This window comes from Cervus elaphus, chromosome 23 (assembly GCF_910594005.1).
Source record: "Cervus elaphus chromosome 23, mCerEla1.1, whole genome shotgun sequence".
NCBI lineage: Eukaryota > Metazoa > Chordata > Mammalia > Artiodactyla > Cervidae > Cervus > Cervus elaphus.
Window position 1 is genome coordinate 59954475 of NC_057837.1, and position 25394 is coordinate 59979868.

Below are 25394 nucleotides of genomic sequence, written 5' to 3' on the forward strand. Positions count from 1 at the left end.
AATATGTAAGATTCCATATTATCATTTAGTTATCCTTAACAGGTAATTTGCTGTTTAAACAAAAATAATAATATTTGGTGGAGTTTGTAACATCTACACAAGTAAAATGCATGATAATAATAGCATTAAAGTCAGGAAGAGAGAAATGCAAGTATACTATTATAAGGTTCTTACACTACCTATGAAGTGGTATAATATCACTTGACAGTAGACTGTGACAAGTTAAAGACATATACCATAAATTCTAATGCTACAACTGAAATAACAGAATGAGGAATTATAGATAAGAAGCCAATAAAGGAGGGAAAATGAAATGATGAAAAGTGCTCAGTTAATCAGAAATGAGGCAGAAAAAGGGACTATCCTGACAGTCCATTGGTTACGACTTCACCTTCTAATGCAGAGGGTGTGGGTTTGATCCCTGCTCAGGGAACTAAGATCCCACATGCCCTCAGAGCCAAAAAATCAAAACATAAAACAGAAGCAATGTTGTAACAAATTTAATAAAGACTTTTAAAAATTGTCAAAATAAAAAAGAAAGAAAGAAATGAGGCAGAAAAAGAAGAAAAGGAAAGAGCAAATGGGACAGAGAAAGCAAATATGAGATAATAGGCTTAAATTGAATCATATCAGTAATCACATTAAATGTAAATGGTCTAAACACTCCCAATTAAAAAGCAGAGATTGTCAGATTGAATTTTTATAAAGACCCAAATACATGTCATCTACCAAAACAAAAACAAAACCACACATCCACTTCAGATATAAAGACACAAGTTAAAAGTACAAGGATTTGAAAAGATAAACCATACTAACACTAACTAAAAGAACACTAGAGTGGTTAGGTTAATATCAGACAAAGTTCATTTCAGAGCAAAGAATCTTACCAGGGATAGAAAAGGTCATTTCATAACAAGTAATGGATTGATTAATTAAGAGCATAAAACAATTTTAAATGTTTATACTCCTAATGGCAGAGATGTAAAATATGTACAGCAAAAGCTGGTAGACCTTCAAGGAGAAACAAATCCATAGTTATACAACGAGATTTCAACTTTCAATAAATGAAAGAATAAATAGAAAATCAAATATTACTTTCTTAGTAAGTCCTACCTTGACCACCAATTTGAATTGTGCTCCCTCATTCCCAACCCCTCTCTCCTGCGCATGTCATCTTCTAACAAATTGTGTATTTGTCTATTTTTTAATATTTAAATTTATTTGTATAATCCAAGAACAGTGTCTGGCACTTAAAAGATTCTTTAAACAACAACAACAAAAAGAACTGTTGAATAAAAGCATGATTGAAAGACTGTTAGTTGCTATCATTATGACAACTCATGTGACTCTGCATGGAGTCTTTCTCTTTTGTTACTTCAATGAGTAGACCCCAACAAAAATCAATATTGGGGTCCCAGAATTCTAGAACACAAGGGCAGAAATCATAGACATCCAGAATGGTCATGTAAGATGCATAGGATGTTAATATTCTAGAATGTCAGAGTCTACAACTCTGAAGTCTTAGAATGTTTAGAGCCAGAACATTAGAATCGGGGACTAGAGTTGACAAGGGATCTAAACTTAGTCTGTACTGGGGAGTGGAGGGGTGGTGCATTCAGAGTCAAGCAGTATTCTCTTTATTCCACTTGCTGGTTCTGGGTGTCTCCTAACTTTAGTATCCATCAGTTCAGTCGCTCAGTCGTGTCTGACTCTTTGCATAGGGAGGTATATTCCCAGCTCACTAACTCAGCTTAGCAAGGCAAATGGACTAAGAAACTATTCACCCATGGCCTCAGGGGCTGTGGGAATGAGGGAAGTTGGGCGGGGGGAGGGAGAGGAGGGGAGGAAGGGGAAGCTGTATTTCTCCATTTTAATTCAGCTTCTGCTCACAGGGCCCCTTCTGGACTATAAACCCGTGAGGCCTTTCCGTCATGCAAGACTGGAGGCTGTCATTATCCGAAGGAACCACCACCACCACCTGCACAGGAATAAGGGGGAGAGCCCACAGCAGACTGAGCCTGCCCATCATCCCAGCGACCCTGCCCCTGGGATGGCCACAGAACTGGCTGGGGGGTCTAGGTCCCAGGGAGTAGAGAGATGGGTTGCAGAGAGTCAGGGCGGCCCAGGTCCCTACATTCCAGAGTGCAGACTTCATTACCGGGGCATCGGGGCATCCGGGTGGTGGTGGGGAGGGGGTGTCCAGCAAGTGGGACCCACACACCAACTCAGTTGTCCTGCTTTATTTTAATCTCCCCCACACACCAACTCAGTTGTCCTGCTTTATTTTAATCTCCAGCTCTATTATCTCATGACTTCTGTGTTTATCTGCTTTCTCATCCCTCTCTCAGACTAGATTGTGAGCCTGTGAGGACAGCAAGCAGCTCTGCTTTGCTCACGCTGTCCTAGCATCTAGGGGCGCCCTTGTGAACTCTGCAAACAGTGAGTGTTCAGTCAGCATTGCTGGTGGATTGCCCAGATGAAGCTGCTTTGCCAGCCCCCTCCTCAGAGATTCTGTGCACACTGGGTCACACCCTTATTATGAGCACTAGTGAAGGCTAAGAATCCTTTACTCAAACAAAACTCGAACCCTTCACAAGCTGGTGCAGACACTTCCCAGGGCGCGCGCGCGCGCACACACACACACACACACACACACACACACACACCCCAGCCCTAAGCATGCACACACACACACACACACACACACACCCCAGCCCTAAGCTCTGCACAGACCACAAGCTTTGCACCCATGCCCACTGGCCCTGGAGCAGGAGGAAACTCAAGAGCCTGTTTTCAGCATCATCTTTCACCCATCAGCTTTCAGTCCCTGGCCTGTGTCGTCCAGGGAAGGCCAGAGAAAATCCCAAGAACCAACACCGGTGAGCACATGCTGGATGCCCAGCGCTGACAGCCCGTGGCCTCCACCACCCCTGGGCACAGAGCTGTTACCTGAAACACAGCCTCCCACAGTGAGTTGGGAGCTCTTTCTAAACCACCTTGCTATTGGTCTCTACAATCGTCCTGCATTTAGCTTCCATTTAGGGCCCGGGTTCTCAACACTCACTAATCACAGGCTGCCTTTTTGAGGCTGGGTCAATTGCTGGCAAAACACCAGAAAAAAATGCACAAAGAAGCATGACTTATCAGAGAAATTCCCAGGGCCTCTCCTTCTCTCCTCCTACCCCAACCACAGCCATCCGAGTCTGCAGAGCCCCAAGCGTGTAACCAGAGGTCACACACCTGGGTACAGAATGGGTGGCAGGGCCCCTTCTTTTTTTGGACACAGCTCGGAAACCCCTCCATTCCTTAGACTGCTGCTGTGCCTCGCGCCCCCCACTTCTTAATTACTACCGCGCTGCTTAATTGGGCGCTGTGTGTGTGTGTGCGCGCGCGTGTGTGTTTCTCGGGGGCTGGGGGCGTCACTCCTACACAGGGAGCGACCGGGTGGAGGGGGTGCTGGCTCCCGGCCCGAGAGCGAGACCCCTCCCCCGCCAGGCCGCTGGAGGATTGCGCAGCTCAAACAGATGGACCGAGCCGAGGGGGCGGGGGCGCGCTGACGGGGTGCTAGACGGCAGCGACGGCCGCGCCTCCCCGCGCGCGGACAAAGGCGGGGGCCGGGCGGCGCGCGCGCCTTATCAGCGCCAGCAGACCCGGCGTCCGGGCGGGCGCCGGCGGCCCGCGTGCAGGCGCACAAAGGCCCGGGTCGGGCTGCGGGGGGCGGGGGGGGCGCGAAGATTAATTGCCCAATCAAGTTGTCGGCGCGGGGCGGGGGCGGGGCCGCGGCCCCGGGGGGACGCGGGGCGGCGCATAATGAAGTGTGCAAAAAGTTAATTTGCTCGGCGATTCGCTGCTAGCCGTAATCAAAGGCGGGCGGCGGGGAGGGCGGGAGTGGGGAGTATGCCCCCCACCCCGACCCCCGACCCAGACTACGATCCCGGGGGGCGCCGGAGGACAGCCCCCCAGCGCCGGAGCAGGGGTAGAGGTCTCCAGACGCGCGTTCCACTCCTCCACTTCCGCCGGCCGAGTGTCCCAAGCGCCGCTCGCCTCTCCTGCAAACACAAAGGTTGACATTTCTGGAGCGTTCACTCCGGCCCGGCTCTGCGCCAAGCGTTTCCGGGCGTGATCTCCTGTCTCAACCTGGGGAGGTAGGGCCGGTGATCATCACGTTTTGCAGCAGAGGAGCCCAGAGCCTGGAGATGCTTAGGAAGTGATCCAAGGTCACACGCGGGGCTCTAAAAAGGCTCGGGAGCCTTAACTGAAAAACGGCACAGTAGAAGAGTGTCAAAGACAAAATACATCGGACAATGGGAGAGGTGACTTTTTTTCAAGCTCTTGCAATGGAGAAGCACCCGCGAGCCCAAGACCACGGTGTCTGGGCTGGGCCGGTTTGCCTGACTTTTATAGGGTGGAGTAGACAGGTTACAGGTTGGGGAATGTTTGTCTCAACCAGCTGAACAGGAAATGTTTCTCTCTGTGTCTAGTTTCAGATGGCACAAACAGTTCTAACCTCAGCTAATCGACCAGGAGACAAAGAATGGGAAGGTCTTTGTTTGGCCTTAGCAGGCTCAGGCAAAAGGGAAAAGGTCACAAACAAGGGGAGTCATCTCCAGTCTTAGGGGAGCCATGAGAAAGATGGATAGAGTCTTACCTAAGTATTATGGAGAAGGTGGTGACTTGCAGTAAGCCATTTACCAGAACAAAATGGGTAGAGGGACTGCAAAAAACAAAAAGTTGAGGAGATTTCTTAACCATCCATATTTTCTATGGGCACAGGTAAAGTTTAACACTGTCAAAAGGTTGGCAGATGGTAAGGTAGAAGCTCTGATTTCCTGTGACAGCAGCTTTGCTGAGTGGTTTAGAATCACTGCCTTGTGAGGCATTCATCCTCAATAAATATAAATGCCCCTTTAGTTAGCTCCCCTGGGGTTGTGACCTTGGGGAAATCATTTGACCTCTCCTCATACAATGGGAGCCATAATAAAATACCCACCCTATAAGATATAGTAAGTCCCCCACGTACAAACAGGTTCCTTTCCAAGAGTGTGCTGGTAAGTCCAGTTTGTTCGTAAGTACAACAAAGTCATCCTAGATACCCAACTAACACACCTAGCTATATAATACTGTACTGTACTAGGTTTATAACACTTTTCACACAAATAATACATAAAAAAACACAAAAAATAAAACATTTTAAATCTTACAGTATAGTGTCTTGAAAAGTACAGTGGTAAAGTACAGCAACTGGCATACAGGGGCACATTCGCATCTCTGAAAGTTCCTAACCTAAAGTTTGTCTGTGGGGGACTTACTGTATTATTATCAGTGAGAGCCTAAACAGTAAGCGTCAAGCAAAGCACCTGGATCATGGTAGGTGCATCGTTCCTGTTAGTATGAGTGCTAGCATTTTCTCAGAAAGCAGAGGTGTTAGGATTTGAATTCAAGCAGTATGGTTTCAGAAACTGCAAGCTCACCCAGGTGCACATCTAGATCTCTGTGTACTGCTTCAGTTCTCCAACACCAGATACATCCAAAACCTGTGTCCGAGGTACTGGGTGTACAAGAAAAGGAGCAGGCCCTGCCCTCCTGGAGTGGGTCATCCTGCAAGGCTGGCCAACCCCAGACAATAGCAAGAATACCACAGTGGCCATGGGAGCTCAGCAGAGGTGCCAAACCTGGGCTTAGGGCTGGCTTTGGGAAGGCATGGTGGACATACTCCAGATGCCCAGGACAACTGGCACAGAGGAGTGGCAGCCATGACCCGAGCCCCATCAGATTTCCACCCAGGCCCCCCTCCTCAAGGAGCAGCTTCCACGCCCTGGAGCTGACTAGTGGCTCCTGAATCCTGGTTCTCTGATCCGTTGCCCAGGCCCATCTCTGAGCCCAGGCAGGACCAGGAGACTGAAGAGGAAGCCCTTGAGGGTGACAAGAGCCAGGCTTGCAGACGAGAAGGGGCGGGATTACAGCCAAGCCAAGATTTATGGGCCTGATCATAATAATGAAAGAAGGAAAGAAAAAAGGGACGCGTGTTCGGCAATGCCCAGGGACCAGGGCTGCTGCCCTATTACCAAAAATGTCGTAGCTCTCGACTCTGCAAATTAGCATAAAACATGCTGTTTTGCATCTATTTGCATGTAATTTGCATGCTAATAACTTGTCGCCACAATGCACCCAGTCCCCTAAGTGGCTTCTGGTCCTTGCTTTTCTCCCAGCTCCTGCCCCTTGTCTTGCTTTGAGAAAACCAGGGGATCTGGGTTCTAGGCTAGGCTGAGCCACTCAATCCCTGTGGGACCTGGGCTGGTCCCTGTCCTTCTCTTGAGTCTCAGTTTCCCTGACTGTGAGCTGAAGGAGATGGACTGAGCAGGAGTTCTCAAATTATGCTCCAGCATCCCCCTTGAGGGCTGCAGACACAGAGACGGGGAAGCAGGTGGGGCAGGCACCCCCTCCCTCTATCCTCTTGAACAGCTGGGCCTCTGAGTAAAATTTCTCTTGAGCAATGCAAAGCCTCTTGTTAAAAACAAAGACCAAAAAGTTTGCAAACAAACAGACTCGGTTATCTTAGAGTCTTTCTAAGTCTTTCCAGTTCAATGTTCTCTAAAGATTTGAATAATAATACCAATCGGAGTTAAATATAGCACTTACCATGGGACAAGCAGTGTTCTAAGCACCAGGCACAGTCTTCTAAGCACACATAACTCAGTCTTCAGACAACCCTTGAAACAGATGCTATTATTATACTCCCATTTTATAGATGAGTAAACTGAGGCACTGAAAATAATTTACCTAGGTTCAAATAGCCACTACATGGTAAAGTGAAGATTCAGACAGTCTATCTCTAGAGTCTACACTGAATTTAATCAAGTCAACCCCTCCATTGTACAGATGAGGATACTGAGGCCCAGAGAGGGAGATTGAAAATTTCTAAGCATCACAGTTAAACTGGCACTTGAACCTTGCTTCCTGCATGAGCCCCAGGCTCTTTGCAATCTGGGGAAAGGTGAACAGAAAAGGGAAGTCTGGAGTTTCATAGGTGCTCAGGACTACTTCTCTCTGGGTCCAGTGGGCTTGCCAGGTTGAGACATGCTTGCTACCCGGGTTACTACCAGAGCCTGCTTCCTCCTCCTCAGCCAGCCTCATCCCAGCTGGTGGACGTTGGGGAACAGGCCCTGAAACCAGCCAGGATGAGCCCCTAAATCAGGACAGACAGCAGGCTAGTGAGAGCACCAGGTGTGCCTGTCAGAGCCAGCACACAATGCCCTCGCCGGCTGTGCAGGTGGAGCAACTGCCCAGGGGGGCTCCACTGCAGGGGGCTGTGGGGCTTTATCTCTGCAGAGGCAGACAGTGCCAGGCCAGCAGGTGCTCAGCGCTCCCCCTCGGGGGTCTGGCTGGGAAACCCCCAGATGTAGGGATGACTGGCCTGCCCAAGCAGTGCCCCCTGTGGGTCTAGTCATCCCTCTCTCGATTCAGTATCCCTCCACGGCACCCTGGCCCTTCTCGCGTCCCAGTCTGACCTGCCACCTCTCACCCTGCTCCAGCCACCTGGCCTTCTCACTGCTCCTCCCCACACCTCCAAGCTCAGTCCTACCTGGCCCCTTTGCACTTGCTGTTTCCTCCAACTGAAACACCCTGCTTGGCTGCTTCATGCCCTTCAGATCTCAGCTCCAGCCCTCAAACCTTCCCAGACCACACCCTCCGAAGCTCTGCCTCCCCTCCCCCTCACTCCCCAGCACTTAACCTTGATGTCTTCTCTGCCATTATTACAATCTGAATTTATCTTGTTTATTTATGTGTCTCCTCATTTAGTGCCTATCTCCACCACTAGACCCTCACTCCAGGAGAGTCAGGACCATGTCTGTCTTATAGAAATATAGTTCTCAATAAATATTTGTTGAAGGAAAGAAATAAAGAGGGAAGACAGTAGCTGCTGAAGATTTATTTGGTTAGTTTCCACCACCTCCCCTTCCCCAACTCTGCCCTAGAATGTTAGCTCCATGGTGGGATGGGGCAGAGGGGGGGCGGTGGCGGGTACAGGCATTTACGCCTGTTTTTGTCATCTCTGTGATTCCCAGAGGCTAGCACTGTGCCTGGCACACAGCAGGTGTTCAATAAATATTTGTGCATGAATTAGCTGAGTGTGTAAGATCCCTGCACTGGAAGCCAGGAGACCTGGCTTCCTTGCCAGTAATGCCCTTGATGATGGGTAGGATCCTGGGCAAGTTCCTTCCTTCTGGGGACCTCCGTCTCCATCTCCTCATCTGAAGCCTGGACACTGGAATCCCTGCCACCTTCACCAGGACCACAGAAGGGAGAGTGCAGTCTGTCCTCACTCCTCCCTGGGGAGGCAAACGGGGCAGCTGGTGAAGCTCCAGGGAATAGGCCCTGAAATCGGCCAGGATGAGCTCCAGGAGGCAAGGGGCAGAGAAACCTGGGTTCCAATCAGGACATGGCTATTACCTGGCTGCGTGGCCTTGGGGGAGTCACTGTTCCTCTCTGAGCCTCCGTTTCCTCATTTGCAAAAGGGACACAGTAGCTCTGAGGACTGCCACAAGATGACAGAAGGGAGCATTGTGCACCATGCCCACAGTTGTCATTTCTCATCAGCAAGGCAGTGCAGCAAGGAGATCATGACATGCCTCTACCCAGCACGTGTGTTTCTTATCTACAGAAGGAAGTCCCAAGAGTACCAACCTCACAGGGCACTGAGGTTGGATTGAGATGGGAAAATGTTATATATGTACCTGGCACATGGTAGGGACTTTACAACCACAGCCCTTATGGTCTTCAACTGCCTCTGTGACTGATCTTGACTATGGATTTCCCAAATCATCAGAGCATAGAGGAGACTCAGGGTGAGAATGGGTGTGGGTATGGTTTGAATTCAGTGTTGGGGGTGGGCTGGGGAGGATGAGGCAGCAGAGGTATAAGGTCAGGATAAAATCAGGCAGTCCTGAGAACTGGATAAGGAGTTAGCCTTTATAGTGGGAGCAGGGGGAGCTACAGGATGCTTTAAAGCAGGGAAATAAAATGATATGAGTTTAAAAACACTCACTCTGGCTGCTAGTTTTCGGGTATGGCTGGGATTACTGGTGGTTTCTAAGCCGATGGTCTCCCTTTCCCTTAGTATTAGGACCCCGCAGACCTTGCTGAACACATGGACATTAGAATAGAGACCACACTTCCTAGCCTCTTACAGTTAGGTATGACCATGTGTCTCCATCCTGGCCAAGAGGAGGAAAGTAGAATACCATGTGCAATTTCTGAGAGAGGTCCTTAAAGAGAGGCAGAGCATTTTTTGCCTCTTCCCCCTTCCCTCTGGCCAGAATGTAAATATGATGACTGGAGAATGAGCAGCTATTTTGGGCCATGAGGTGTTGAGGAGTGTGGAACAGTAAGATAGAACAAATCTGGGTCCCTGTGGACCAAAGAGCCATCTTGCTATCTTAGGACTGCCGGCCTCTGGACTGTTTATGAGAAAGAGAAATCAGTGTTTGTCTCCTTTAAGGCACTCTTCTTCGGAGTTCTCTTCCACTCACAGCCAACTCCAAAACAGATGCAGTTGGCACAGGTGATCTTGGAGCACTGTGGCCCATCTTGAGGTGCACAGGGCAGAGAACTCACCTGGGTCTTTTTTCTGCTCATATTGGCCCTGAAGCCCCTGGCCTCTGCAGCCAGGCTCTGCCTGTCCAAAGGCACAGCCCAGGTCAGCCCAACTGGTGGGCATCCCTGGCTGGGCCAAGCTCTGAGAGGTGCATAGCTCATGAAGAACTAAGATCAGGACTCCTAACTGAGTCCTTCACAGAGAAGGACTTCTCAGAGTCCTTCTCAGAGCTTCACAGCTCTGAGAGGTAGGGCAGAGAGCAGATAGTAGACAATGGCAGGATGGCACTGTCCATCCCAGTGGCCACTTCAAGCCCCTTCTCAGCCTCTCAGCCTCTCCACATGGCACCCTTCTTAGAGCCCTTCCCCAAACTCACAGATTCCACTGCAGTGCCCTCCTGCGGCTCCCCAAGGCCTTCAAATTGATACCTAATCCCCTCTCTGGCCCACCATGTCCTTGAGGATGGTGCACGGCTTTGAATGAGACCCATGAGGACAAATCCCCTCTCTTAGGTGCCCTGTGACTTTGAGGAACTCATTGAAGCATCTTGGGTTTAATTTCCTCCTCTGTGAAATGATGATTGTAACAACTACTCCCTGAGTCAGTGCAAGGGTTCCGATTATTGACTGCTGAGTAACAACCCACCCCAAATACAGTGTTGTTAACCAGCCTCTAGAGCTCACAGATTCTTATGGATCAAGAATTCAGACAGAGCACATGGGAGATGGCTTCCTCCCATTCTTCAGTATCTGGGGCCTCAGATGGAAAGAACTGAAGACCAGGCACCAGAATCATCAAAAGGAGTCTGCCCTTACATGTCTGGCAGCCAAGCCTAGCTCGGCTGAGGCTATTAGCTGGAACAGCTGTATGTGGCCTCTCCTTGGGTCGTGAGCTTCCTCACAGCATGGCAGCTGGGTTCCAAGAGCAAGTGTCCCCTGAGACCCAAGCACAGGTGATTATGGCCACATCTAACCTATCCTCAGAAGTCACACAGTGTCACTTCTGCCATATTTTATTTCTAGAAACTATCATAGGAGGGGTCATAGACCCCACCCCTTGACAGGAAGAGAGTCAAGGAATTTGGAGCCATATTTTTTAAAATGCTTGAACAATGTGTAGCTCATCATAAAGACACATTAAATGTTAGCTGGAAGAAGCGGCAGTAGTAAAACAGTGGCAGGGTTCAATCCTCGATATGCTGCAATAGCCGTGAGACACTAGGCATAAAAAAGTTAATGGAGGAGCCGCAGAAACAGGTCCCTGGAACCTAACATCCCCACTAGGCTGAAAGACAGAGTTTGGATAATAAGAGCTAATAGGTATTGAGTGCTTACTAGATGGCAGGCACAGAGCCAAGCACTTTCCAGGCATGATCTTATATAATCCACATAGCAATCTAAGAGGCAGGTCTTAGCTTTCCACCCATTTACTGATGAATAGCCAGGGCTCAGAGAAGCGAGGGCTTCCCAGGTGGTGCTAGTGGCAAAGAATCTGCCTGCCAATGCAGGAGCATGAGAGATGAAGGTTCAATCCCTGAGTCAGGAAGATCCCCTGGAGAAGGGAATGGCAACCCACTCCAGTATCCTTGCCTAGAGAATGCCATGGATAGAGGAGCCTGGCGGGCTACAATCCATGGCATCCCAAAGAGTCGGACACAACTGAGCGATTAATACCTTCATACCAGACAAGCGAAGGGTCTTGCCCGAGCCCACACAGCTCGGGCATAGTCAGGAAGAGGCACAGTCAGGATTTGAACCTAGGCAGCAGGTTGTCAGAGCTGGGCAGCAGGTTGTCAGAGCTGGTCCTCGTTTCCCAAGACGAAGCTGGGCACTAGCCAGCCTGCCAGGTGGAACAGGCCATCCTGACTGTTTGGTGACAGACAGGGAGGGCTCGTGCTACTGGATGGAGAGCCAGGACCAGGAGGTTTGTCAGCTGCAAGCCCACAGTCACAGGCTGGGGGAAGGGGGCCAAGACCTCCTTCTGGAGGGATGGGGGAGGGGGGCAGTGAAGAGAGCCCAAAGAGCAAGACAGAACCCCCGTCCAGAGGCAGCAAAGCACGAAGGGATGAAGATAAAGCCTGGGTCACCAGAACTGAGCCCCAAAATCACAGGGGGCTCTGACCTCTGTTCCCTGGAGCACCCACCAGGCAGTCACTGGTCCCCCGCGTAGAGCAGGACTCAGCCTGCCACTGGAAGCCAGGAGGGACTCGGTGTAGTGGGAGGAGCAGGAGGATGGGGAGGGAGCACCACTCCATCCCCCAGCCAGGAGGGGACTCACCACAGTTCCAGGTGCATAAGGGAGGCAGCACACTGCCGGGGGGTGGGTGGCTTTCTCCCACTGCTGGTGGGGTGCTGCACGTCTTGGCTCCTCTTCTCAACTGCTCTCTTTCCCTTCCTTCCCTCCTTATTTCCAGCCAGCCCTCCTTCCATGCTTCCTTCTATCCTTTCTTCCATGCCTTATTTCCACGCTTCCCTCTCTTCCTCTCTCCCTCCTTCGTGCCTTTCTGTCATTCCTTCCCCCTTATGAAATCTCACAGGGAGAAGCTACAATCCCCAAAGGCAAGGGTCAATCTGGCCTGAACCTGGTCATAACCATGGACTTCTTCATAAAATGAAGCATGTGTGCCGAACCATCACAAAGCCAATCCTAAGGGTGTCACGAGTCTGTGACGAGCTCCTTCCACTCTCCCCAAATCAGATACTGTTGTATCTGCCAAGTCCTCTCTACCCCAGAGTCAGAGGGCATCTCCCAGAGCACATGAGTACCCTGAGTGTTACTAGGAGGCAGCTTCAGGGGCACTAGATTATGAGCTGGATCGCCTTGGACTAATTGCTCAGTGCCTCTGAGCCCTGGTTTTCTTGGCTGAAACCACTTCACAGGTTGAGAAGAGGGTAGGACAGGACAACGCAGTTGTGCCCAGGAGTCCCTCTGTCTCCACCAGTCCCTTGCTGGCACAGGCCTCTGACCTTTCTCCCAGGCCCATGGGGCAGAGCCAACTCCCAGCTGACATTGGCAAGCGCCTGGGAGGGTGGACCGGCAGGCTGTCAGGGCCGGCCTTGTGCCCAGAGAACCTTCTGTGCCGCTGTTCCTCGGCCAGGCAGGCCCAGCCCACCAGCCACTTCCGTGCCCCTGGCAGGACAAGGCCGGGAGCCCCTCCTCTCTGCCTCTTGCTCAGTTGACCAGCGTGGCTACCCTCCTCCCCCCGGCCCTGGAAACAGAAGTCTCCAATATAAATGCAAATTCGCTGTGGTCCCTAGTCTCAGGCTGGCAGCTCCAGCCTGTACCACAGGCTGGGGACCTGAGCTGACACTGGCCCAGAGGAGATAAGCCCCTTCTGGGCCACCCCCGCCCCAGGCCCTGCCCACTCTTCAGCCTGTAAGCTCCACGAAGACCCCAGGGAGTCCCAGGCCTTCCCCTTCCCTGCCCCAGAAGGCCTGTGATGAGCTTGAGAAGCTCCCCTCACCATAATCAAGGAGGACTGCAATCCTCAAATAGTGATGATGTTCTACCTCCTGGGCCTCCTATTCTAGCCTCCTGGGCTGGCAGGGGCAAAGCCTCAAAGCAGAGAGAAGGGCAAGCAACGTGGGCCAATCTCTACCCTCATAACCCACCAAGCTCAGAGTCACACCAGCCCACAGCATCCCATTGTGTGAACTAGAGACAGCCACTCCCTCTCCCTGGTGCTAGGTGGCCTCTTAGCTGGGTACCCTTGAGCCCAGCACTTGCACAACTGTAAGCAGGGCCCATCTCCTCTTTGGGACTTGGTCACCTTTCTGGCCAGAGAGATCACCTGCAGAGACCTCTGGGTATTGTACAACTCCTCGAACACAGAGGCCCTAGAACTGGACAGGGCAGCCCCATGGGCACGAACTCTTCCAGCTTGGGTGTCTTATCACCCTTCCATCCCTAGGTCCCAGACACTCCTGCCCATAAGCCACAACTCTAGGACACTTAACAAGGGAGCCGGGTGACTGGCAGAAGCACCCGTGAGCCACCTGAGGCTGAAGTGGCACAGGTCTGAGGTCATGAGTGGGGTTGGGAACAAACCCAGTTCATTCATGGCGCCTGCTTCAATGTCACCTCCTCGGAGAAGCCTCTCCTGACGACCTCATGTGGCACTGTCCTTTCCTTACCTCCAGAAACCATATCTTTTTGCCCTGTTGGTTTTCTTCATAGCAGTTATCATTATGTGAAATTACCTCATTCATGTACGTCTTTCTGTGGTTGTTTTCTGCCTTACTTTTGCCTTACTGGAATTCAAGTTTCTACAAGAGCAGGCACCATGAATTGATAACTTCTCCCTCGACACGTTCTGGGAAGTGATGGATCCGACGCCAGAGGGTGAGTATAAAGTGTTCATGGAGACAGCCAAGGCTGCTTAGCAGAGAGCCAGCACACAGCAGGCACTCAATAAATGCTAATGGTTATCGTTGTTACTGTTGTCATCAAAGGGTTGTGGGTGTACTGGCCCCAGAGGTCCAAGTCCTGATATACTTCTTCACAAATTCCAAAGCCACCACTAGAGCCAAGTCCTCCTCTCCCATGTATTCACCCCATGAGCATGTGTGTGTGTGTGTTCGTGTGCATGTGTGTGTGTTAGTGACTAAGTCATGTCCGACTCTTTGCGACCCCTTGGACTGTAGTCTGCCAGGCTCCTCTGTCCATGCAATTCTCCAGGCAAGAATACTGGAGTGGGTTGCCATTCCCTTCTCCAGGGGATCTTCCCTAACTTCCCAACCCAGGGATCGAACCTGGGTCTCCCACATTGCAGGCAGATTCTTACCATCTGAGCCACCAAGGAAGCCTGCTCACCCCATGAGCAGCACAAGCAAATTGCTTCTTCCCTCCAGGCCTCCATTCCTCTCTGTAAAGGAATGGGGTAACCTCCCCCATAGCCTGGAACTGCACAAAGCTGCTACAAGTATTAAGTGACAATGAAGAGGGAAAGACACTTATTAGTCCCTACATATGTTTTCGGTAACATAAAGAATGACTTGCCCCTCCTCTGAATAGGATGTCTCCATCTTCTGGAGCTGCCCAGAGGCCTCCCTAGAGTCCTAAGGCTTTGCTGTTCCCTGACCCAACCCAGCCATGTCTTAGACTTCTTCAAAGGAGGGGGTTTCCATCAAGGCAGAGTTTCTCAAAGTTTCTACACAACTATACCACCTCCCCCCACCAACTCTTTCTTTCTTTCTGTTTGTATTTCATATAATTTACTCAATATTTTTCTTTAAATTGTCTCATTAAAAAAATTAATAAATAAAGCCAGTTCACACTAGTGGAAAACTGTACACCACCACCATAAACAAAATTTAGTATCAATTAATAATTTTAAATATATGTTGATATTTGCTAACATAAATACTTATCTATTAAAAGTTTGATACTCCTAGCAAGATGAGGGTCCTATTCTAAGGTTTTCAAGTTCTCAAGCTGAGCATTCTCTGGGGGACTTTTTTTATTTTTCGGTTCACTGGAAAAATATTTCATGAGAAACTTGCTTACCCAGTCGCAGTTGGCAGCAGCTGTAAGTGACACTATTACCAGTTCTCAACACACAGAAAGACTAGTTGGGGCAGCCACTCACACTGTTCAAAATAAAATTAGTTAGAGACTTCTTTGGCAGTCCAGTGATTAGGAGGCCAAGCTTCCACTGCAGAGGGTACAGGTTTGATCCCTGTTTGGGGAATTAAGATCCCACAAGGCATGCAACGTGGTAAAAAAAAAAAAAAAAAAAAGAAAGAAAGAAAGAAATACAATTAGTTAGCAGAGAAGCAACACCCAGGCCAGTCTCAACAGGTATTTCTTGGCTCTTTTTGTTCAACACCACCTAATAAAGGCGTGTTACCTGTGAGGGCAGTGGGAAGGAGTGGGGTAAAGTCTTCCCGTAGAGGGACCATCTCCATGCCTGCAACCAAACCCATCTCCTAACTACTCTCAGCTCAAAACACAGTCTCCAGGACCCCCTACCTGGTGCCATCCATCCACTTTGCTGATTCTAGACTTTTGGGAAGGGCAATTTAATACAATGTCATGTTGTTCTGGGAAGGGAATCAAGTAAGATCTCTGGCAAATTTGCTACAATGGATCAGAAATCTTTAATTGGAGGGGCAATTTCTCTCCTAGGACTTTATCTATGAGAAATCACCATGAATGTAGACCAAATAGCTGCAGGATGTTGTTGACAAATCTGTTGATAATAATGAAAAACTGAAAACAACATAGGAGATGAAAACATGCATAAGGGATTCAGTAAATAGTATGTTTCATGCAATAAAAAAACTATGCAACCATTTACCAATGATGCTGTAGAATTTTAGACATAGATAAATGTTCATGTTATATTCTTAAGTAGAAAGTGTTAATCGCTCAGTCATGTCTGACTCTTTGCAACTCCATGGACCATAGCCCGCCAAACTCTTCCGTCCATGGGCTTATCCAGGCAAGAATACTGGAGTGGGTTGCCATTTCCTTCTCCAGGAGATCTTCCTGACCCAGGGATAGAACCCATATCTCCTGCATTGCAAGCAGACTCTTTACCGTCTGAGCCACCAGGGAAGGCCCCATAAGTAGAAAAGTAGCTATAAAATAGGACATACAATATGTCTCATTTTTAATATATGTATAAATGTACTGTAGAAAGATTAGGATGGATTTGTGTTGGTGAAAATTTTTCAAACAAGAAGCAAAAAATCCAAACCATAAAAGGCAACTATTAATAAACTAATCTACATTAGAATTAAGACTGTTCAAAGTTCATCATAGAAAACTGAAAAGATAAGCCACAAACTGGGAAATGTTTGTAACAATCTGACAAAGATTAGTATTCAAAGTATATAAAGAGTTCCTACAAATCAACAAGACAAAGACAATCAAAAAGAAAAAAAAGAACAAACACAGAAAATAGAAAACATGAATAGCCAGTGAGCATATGAAAAGATGCTCAACCTCTTAGTAATTCAGGAAATCCAAATTAAAAGCTCACTTCATGTCCACTAGATCAGCAAAACCTAAAAGGCTGGACAAATCCAAATGTGATCACTTGCATGGAATAAAGAAAACTCCTTGACACTGGTTTTAGGGGGGGTCAATTTGTACAACTTTGGAGAATAACTTGTCATTATTCTGCACTTACTCTACAACCCAGCAGTCCCATTCCTGGATACATTCTAGAGAAACTTATACCTGTGCGCAGGAAAGGTGGGCAGTGATGTTCAGGTTGGCAGGACTGAGCCCTCAGCCTCCTGCCCTTCAAAGTGAAAGTGTCAGTCGCTCAGTCATGTCCGACTTTTTGTGACCCCATGGACTGTAGCCCACCAGGCTCCTCTGTCCATGGGATTCTCCAGGCAATACTACTGGAGCAGGTTGCCATTCCTTTCTCCAGGGGATCTTCCTCACCCAGGGGTGGAACCCATGTCTCCTACAGTGCAGGCAGATTGTTTACCGTCTGAGTCAAAGATGCCTAAAGCACCTGATAAATTCATCTCCCTTCTACCCTGCCTTCTGGCTTTCTTGTTTCATTTGCCTTGGGGTTGGGCCCTAACTCTTGCACAATTCCGGGTGGTGTGATTCAGCCTTCAGTCTTGTTGGGAAGCCATGGATGGGCAAGCAGATCTCAGACTCATCAACTGAGTGGAAGTAGTGAGATGAGCTGGAGCTTCAGTGACTCTCCCAGGGGCCAGGGAGAGCCAAGAGTGCTTAGGGTATTGGGAGAAGTGGTAGGTTTGCTGGCAGAGCTGGCTCACAGACCACGCCGCTGCTGTACAAAAGACCGGGCAGCTCGATACGAAGTCATCAGAAGCATCTCTAAGATACACTGCCAAGGGGAAGAAAGCAGGCAGAGCAGCTACCCTTGTAAAGTGTGTATATGTGCATTCACTTGTGTGCAGAAAATACCTTTGAGCCCAGAAAATTGGCGTCCAGGGAGGAGGAGGAGTGGCTCGCCATCAAAAGTAGGAGAGATTTCCTTTCATTCCATCCCCTTCTGTACCTTTTTATTTCGTATGCTGCTATGACCCTATGGGGAAATAAACACAGTAATTAAAAAATGGAAACAAAATGCAATCATATTAAATATAATGCTGATGTAACTATTAGGTGTAACTATTAGGTGACTCCAATCTGTTGTTGATCACCAGTTGACATAATGCTGCTTTGTAGACACATAATTGAACTTTATTGCTTTGAATTTTAGAAAGTTTTCATTGTTTTTTATTTGGCTGTGCCAGGTCTTAATTGTGGCATGTGGGATCTCAGCTGTGGCACCCAGGGTCTACTTCCCTGACCAGGTATCAAACCCAGGCTCCTGCTTTGGAAGCACGGAGTCTTAACCGCTGAACCAACAGGGAAGTCCCTGGGAAGTTTTGAAAATATTTTTCCAGCCAACTTTTATAGGTTTCAGGACCCTGTGGCTTCTTGCATTGCCCCTTCCAGGTCAAAGGCATAGAGCAGACGCTTCATCACCCATGCCCAACAGCACTGATTCCTCAAGGGCTACTTTAGGCCTGCATCCCTTTGATTTAAATCATCTTTTGGGTCATACCTCAGGGTTGCTCTGTATTTCAAGTGAGTCCATGGGGAACTGGCATGGCCCTCCCCTTACTCAGGAGCAAAAATACCCAAGGTCACTTTCTAGACCTCAGCCTCCCAGTGGTCTCTATGGTACCTGAGATACTCGGCTGTCTCCTACCCCTCCTCCCCTTGCTTACTCTTGTACAGCCCCACTGGTTTCCTTGTTCCTCAACTCCCACTATGGCAGGAAGAATTCTAAGACGGCACCCAAGATTTCCAACCCCCTAGGTGTGCCTGTCCAGCATAATCCCCTGGACTGTGACTATGATGGAGTTCACTCCCGTGATTAGGTTAGGTTATATGGCGTAGCTGACTGTGTGATTAGATGGTTGGATGGCGTCACTGACTCAGTGGACATGAGTCTGAGTAAACTCCGGGAGTTGGTGATGGACAGGGAGGCCTGGCGTGCTGCAGTCCACGGGGTCGCAAAGAGTCGGACACGACTGAGCAATTGAACTGAACTGACTGTGCCAGACTTGGGACTCATAGAGCTGTGAGCTAAATGGATCTTGTTTTCAGCCACTAAATTAATTCCTGGGTCGGGAAGATCCCCAGGAGAAGGAAATGGTAACTCACTCCAGTATTCTTGCTTGGGAAATCCCATGCACAGAGCAGCCTAGTAGGCTACAGTCCATGCAGTCACAAAGAGTTGGACACAACTGAGTGACTTACCACACACGCACGCAGGTCTTAGCTGCAGCCTATGGGATCCCCAGTTGTGGCATGCAGGATCTAGTTCCCTGACCAAGAGCCCCTGCTTTAGGAGCTTGGAGTCTTAGCCACTGGACCACCAGGGAAATCTCCATAGAACCCGATTTTTATTCGGGTGTGTTGTAATCACTGTCATCATTTTTTCTGATGCTCAAATCATCCCAGTAGCTCCTAGGCTCTGTTGACATGTCCCCAGCATTACTTGAGCACTGTTACTTATTTTATAGACAAAGTATATGTTCCAGGCTTACTGTGTACTTTCCTTGGCCCAGCTCTCAAGTCAGTCATTTTCCCAAGGATTCCTGGTTCCTTTCAGTGGACAATGCTACATTTAGCAACCAAGATTTGGTGTTATGAGTACTCACTGCTATGCGGGTATTAGTGCTCCTAGGTTCTCTTTGTGGATAGGACTGAGAAACACATGTATGGGGCACAGACACACACATTTATATCTATGCTTATCTGTTTACACTTATCAAATGCCATTAGCTCATACTGATTCCCCCAGCACCACTGGGTTCACACTAGCCTTTCCCATTTCCATATCTGTGATTCCCTTCTCTGACCCGTCCTCACTCAGCTGCTTTTCCATGACTGGTCCCACATCCTGCCCACCACCTCCAACAAATATTGGAAAAGGGAAGGAGGAAAGAGGAAGCTGAATTTAAAAATATTTTTTTGCACTAGTACAAAAATTAAAACTATAGAAAAGAACATAGTGAAAAATCTCCCTCCCACCCACCTCATTCCAATCCTGGTCCTGTCCACAGTTAACAAGTATTATTATTAGTTTGTTATATATGCAAGCTGGTATTAAAATATTTTTTATTTCCCCCCTCTTTCACTCAAAGTATTCCTGACATCCCTTTTATTTGTCAATATATCTTGGAGATCTTTCTGTATCAGTACATAAAAAGTGACCTCACCCTTTTTGTAGTTGTATAGTCTTCCTCTGGCTCATCCATACTTCATTTAACCTCATTTAACTTCATTTAAATGATAGACATTTAGACTGCATCTGAGGTGAAACAAGATTAAACTGGGCTAAACAAGACGGCAGTGAATAACCTTAAATGTATTCATTTCACATGTGTCCATACACATCCACAGAATACATTTTCAGAAGTGGGATCATTGGTGTGACCTTATATGTTTGTGTGTTTAATGATGAAAGGTCTCCCCTCTTAGAATGTCAGCTCCAAGAGGAAAGGGACTCCATTCTTTTTTTTTCCCCTGGCTGAGCTGGGTCTTCATTGCAGCCGCGGGCGTCCTCTAGTTGGGGCATGCAGGCTCTTCATTGTGGTGCACGGGCTTCTCAATAGGGTGGCTTCTCTTATTGCAGAACATGGGCCCTGGAGCATGGGCTCAGTAGCTGTGGCTGGCAGGCTCAGTTGCTCCACTTAGCATGTGGCATCTTCCCAGACTAGGGATTGAACCCACGTCACCTGCATTGGCAGGTGGATTCTTAACCACTGGACCACTGAGGAAATCCAGGGACTCTGTTCTATTCATTACTGTTTTCCCAGCATCCAGAACCATGAGACTACGTCAGACACTCTGTACATATGTATTCACTAAAGGAATGCCCTATGGTTGTGGACTTGACTCTCAAGCACATATGGATCATTCACTGTGTGCTAGGTGCTATGCATCATCTTGCTAATCCTCCAAACGCCCCCGTTTGGACGCCTCCACTTTACAGATGAGAACCCTGAGGCCCAGAGAGGGAACACAATAGGCTGCTGTCACACAGCTAATCAATGACAAAGCCACAGTTCCGACCCAGTGAGTCAGACTCTGGAGCCACCAACAACCTCACCTACTGTTCTCAGTACCTCTCTTCTCTTCCCACACACAGCTCAGTCTCCCAGCCCCATGTGGCCCCTTCATCTTGACTCATCTACTTTCCTCGTCCTAGCCACTTCTTAGCCTCAACCCCAGCCAAAGGCACTGGCTCTGCACCCTCAGCCAACATAGGACAGATCCAAGGAGAGGCGCTGTCATTTCCATACAGCTGTCCCCGGGACCCAGGCCCTGCCCAAGCCCCCCCATTTCCCCTGAAAAAGCTGAATTGTCTTGGCTGTTTGGGGGGCACCTCTCGGCACAGGCCGGGCTGCCTGGGCAGGGCCTGGCTGAGCTATTATCCTACATTATCTCACTCCCCTGCTCCTGAAAAGAACCAGTGACTGCTCGCCCCCCTCAGCCCTCCCCTGCCTGCTCCTGTCTTTTACACTTAATTACCTCACTCATTACCCCGCAGCCTGCAGAGGCCGGACCACAACTGGGGCGTGAGTAATCCCCACATCACACACCCAGCCAGCGGGCCAGCAAGGAGCAAATTGCTCACGCAGCCCATAAATAAAGGAACAGGGCCCACTCAGGCCTTCGGAGCAGAAGGACCTTCATGGAGGCTGCAGTGTGGGGCAGGCATGGGCCCCAGCTTCCCAGTTGGCCTTTGCCAGCCCTGGTGAGAGGATGGCCCCTAGCTCCCCCACCTCTGCTACCCCAGACGGTGACCTTGAACTTCCCCAGGCCACTGAAGTCACAGCTCATTGCCACTGACAGATGGGGCAGCAGGGACCCACACCCCTTCCTCACCACAGCCAGGGAGCTGTCCATGTGGCTTCCAGGCTTCCTGCGTGACCTCCCCAGCCATCTCTCACCACCTCCAACCCCCAAACAGAATGCCCCCGTGGCCTCTTTCTTCCTCAGCTCCTCTGCACATGCTGCTGCCCACGCTGCCTGAGAACCTTTCCTGAGCATCCACAGACCTTGTTCATGTCTACTCACTTGAGATACCACCTCCTCCAGAGAGCCTTCCCTAATCCCTCCGGACTGCACGAGGGAACCCCATGGACCCATCAAAGCATCAAGCCTCTACATTGTCACTGGCTTTGCTTGAGTCTTATGAATGGAGGGCTGAGCCGCATACATGTCCCTTTGCCTAGTTCCCAGCCTAGGTCCTGGCACATTACCAGGTCACTTACATGAGTGAGTGAATGAATGAATAAGTGAATGAATGAGGTGATGACTGGTAAGCTGTCTATGCTGCATGAAGGGATTTGAACCCCCTTTCCCCTGTGACAAGGCCTCCCCACTCCCAGGCTATAGGTTCCTGCAGTCCAGAGCCTCTGAGCTCATAAGGGAGGATGATCTAGGACTTCTCTAAGGCTAGAACTTCCCTCCACCTCTAGAAGGTCAGGCTCAGGCTCCTTCCCTCGCATCACCTTGGCAAACACCAGCTTCTCCCTCCTGAGACAAGATAGCCCAGCCTTGGCCCAGAAGTCGCCTGCACAACCTCTTCTCTCTCACTTCCTACATCACCTACCACTTCTGCTGGTCCATCACCTCTCACAGCACCTCAGGGTGGCTGACCCAGAAGCTGGCTGTGTGGTCAGCTTCTCCTGGCCTGAAGAACTTCATCTCACCTTCCTGCTCCTCTCACAGACCCAGGATATTGGAGGGAACTCAGAAAGGTTCCCTTGGAAAGGCAGGGAGCTCCTAAAACCCGATGGTCCAGAGTTCATGAAACCCTTTGATATCTATTGAAGCCTATGGACCTCTCTCAGAATAATGTCTTTAAATTCATAAAATATATAGCATTACAAAGGAAACCTATATATTGAAAGTTATCAAAATATTAAAAATAAATCTTCATTACAGTAATACATATGCTTCTTGATTATGCATTATAGCACAAGGATTTAGCAGTTTCCAAGTCATGATGAGTGTAAATGGTATTTCAAGTTATCTGGAACATCTGTAACGCAACAAGAAAATATCTGTGATTTCTATTAGTGACAATGTTACAAGCCCTGTTAATGCCACTATGATCTGTGGCCTGCATTCATTACAGAAGGAATGATAAATTTCAGAAAGAAGCTAGTGAAATTGAAGGTGCAATCCTTTTTCTAGCTCAGTTAATGGGGCCTCCTGTATTATTTCTATGGACCCCAGGTTAGGAGCATCTGTGATGGGGAATGACAAGTGTATCTCAAGCAAACTAACATTTCCATTCCTGTATCTTGGCAGACATCATTAATCAATTGGAGCAGTCTCCCACACTGAGCCCAAACTCAGTTCCAGAATCTATCTCAGCACTATGCTCTGGGCTACAGCTACCAACCAATCAACATGGGTTCTTAAGCTGAAGTCAATTTGCCATTCCTTGAGGGTGGGGAGGGGGCAATGAATGCCACTGTCAGAATGAGATTAAGGGCAAAGAGGCAATAAAATAAGGTCGAGCAACAGTGCAGGACAGCACAGCAACAGTGCATTAAACAGCAGAGACATTACTTTGCCAACAAAGGTCTGTCTGGTCAAAGCTATGGTTTTTCCAGCAGTCACGCATGGATGTGAGAGTTGGACCATAAGGAAGGCTGAGCACTGAACAACTGATGCTTTCAAACTGTGGTGCTGGAGAAGACTCTCGAGAGTCCATTGTATAGCAAAGAGATCAAACCAGTCAATCCCAGAGGAAATCAACCCTGAATATTCATTGGAAGGACTGGTGCTGAAGCTGAAGCTCCAATACCTTGGCCATCTGATGCAAAGAGCCAACTCAATGGAAAAGAACCCTGATGCTGGGAAAGACTGAGGGCAAGAGGAGAAGGGGCGACAGAGGATGAGATGGTTGGACGGCAACATCGACTCAATGGACATGAGTTCGAGCAAACTCCAGGAGACAGTAAAGGACAGGGGAACCTGGTGTGCTGCAATCCATGGAGTTGCAAAGAGTGGACAGGACTGAGTGACTGAACAACAACAAGAGTACAGGGAGGCATAAAAACCGAACAGCTGAATGTACATCAGCAGGGCAGTCACCAAAAGCTTATGAAATATCTGGACAAGTTATTAGAAGTCCAATATCTAGAATGAGGAAGGTGACAGTCCCTTTCTGCTCAGCTCTGCTCATATATTTTGGGGAGTTCTGTGTTCAGTTCTAGACCCCCACACTTTCAGAAAAACAGCAAAAAACTGGAACATGGTTGAAGGAAGCAGCCAGGATGGGCAGGTATGTGGAAAGCATATCCTGTACCACTAATTTGCTCACCGTGAACAGGTACTAAGACTTTCCTCTGAGTCACCTCGTGCTGGGAGTTGGGAACACCAACAGAAGCAGCCCCAGGCCACTGCCCTTGGAGTGAACTTGGAAAGAACTGGGTGTCTTCACATCCCTGAGGAGCCATTCTGGACCAGAAGGATGGAACTTGTGGTATTCCACTCAATTTGGGAAAAATATTACTACTGGAGTTTCTAGCTTCCCCAAGTGGCACTAGTGGTAACCCACCTGCCAATGCAGGAGATATAAGAGACTCGGGGTTAGATACCTGGGTTGGAAAGATCCCCTGAAGGAGGGCATAACAATCCACTCCAGTATTCTTACCTGGAAAATCCCATGGACAGAGGAGCCTGGCAGGCTACAAGCCATAGGGTCTCAAAGAGTCAGACACAGTTGAAGCAACTCAGCATGCACACATGCAGCACGCACACTGGAGTTTCCAGACAATGGCTGCTGAGTCATCAAGGATCCATGGTAGCAAACACGCTTGAAGAATCTCCAAGAGGGTCAGACACCAGGATAAGAGGCTTCTTGTGCCCCCCCCAAAAAATAAGAGAAAAAAAAATAGGTCAAAGGCCTGGCCTGAGGGAGATGTCCCTGCTAAATGGGCCCCAAGGCCAACGCTAGAGGCTGAGTCCCTGACCTTTGTCCCTGGTGCTTTTGGACACTCAGTATAGAGGCTGCCATACTCTAGCCAGTACGTCATGGGCCTAGGGCTGATCATGTGACTGTCCCTGGCTACAGAGGATGTGGGGGAGGCCAGTACCGACCCAGCTAGTAGGAGGAGGGGACTCATCAGATCAGGTAGTTGGAAGGCTCTGGGTGATTGAAACGAAGGTCACCTGTCCACTCCAGTCACCGAGGGTTAGGTTCCTCTGCTGTGCCCGGCTCTGTGCTCAGCGCTTTCCTTGGACTGTCTCTGTTAAGCATCTCCTCTCTCCGCAGTGTGTGATGTGCTTATCAATGCACATTTGACAGGTAAGAAAAGCAAGACCCAGAGAAGTCAAGTCATTTGCCCTGTTCTTTTAACTCGTCCACAGAGGAGGGCCAGCTGAAGCAGAGGGAATCATTATCCACTCTGAAGCCAACCCAGACAGGTGGGTTCTAGGTGCCCCCAGACCTGGGATCTCTAGGATTGTGGACTGCACCTGCTGCAGTCAACACAAGTGTGGATTCCCTGTGTCCCAACCAAGCACCTGCTGCCTTTTGGACTCTATGCAAACATCATCTCTTCAGAGAGGTTCCTTACCCACCCCATCTAAAACAGCCCCATTCTATCTCTGCCTCATGTCACTTGTCTTCCTGACGCTTTAGGAAGCTGGCGTATCTACCTGTTTATTATTATCTGTCAGCACAGGAGGACGGACATGAGAGCAGGTCTTTGTTCTGTCCACTGCTGCATCCTCAGTTCTGAGCGCCGTACCTGGCACAGAGTAGATGCTCAGTAAATATCTG

At 49.0% G+C, this 25394-nt stretch overlaps 1 long non-coding RNA gene across 6 annotated transcripts in view; it reads right to left on the bottom strand.

Annotated features, from left to right (window-relative positions):
* Positions 1 to 509: 509 nt before the first annotated feature.
* LOC122681696 overlaps positions 510 to 25394 on the bottom strand; it is a 57996-nt gene continuing 33111 nt past the window's right edge. For 2 of the 6 annotated variants that reach the window (XR_006337073.1, XR_006337075.1), the window contains exons 3-8: positions 19804 to 19895; positions 17492 to 17612; positions 15101 to 15272; positions 6640 to 6710; positions 4649 to 4714; positions 510 to 4049 (exon numbers count right to left, since the gene is read on the bottom strand). This is a non-coding gene — a long non-coding RNA (uncharacterized LOC122681696). The remainder of the gene's footprint in view (positions 4050 to 4648; positions 4715 to 6639; positions 6711 to 15100; positions 15273 to 17491; positions 17613 to 19803; positions 19896 to 25394) is intronic. The other 4 variants (XR_006337076.1, XR_006337077.1, XR_006337074.1 and 1 more) reach the window with 3 other exon arrangements.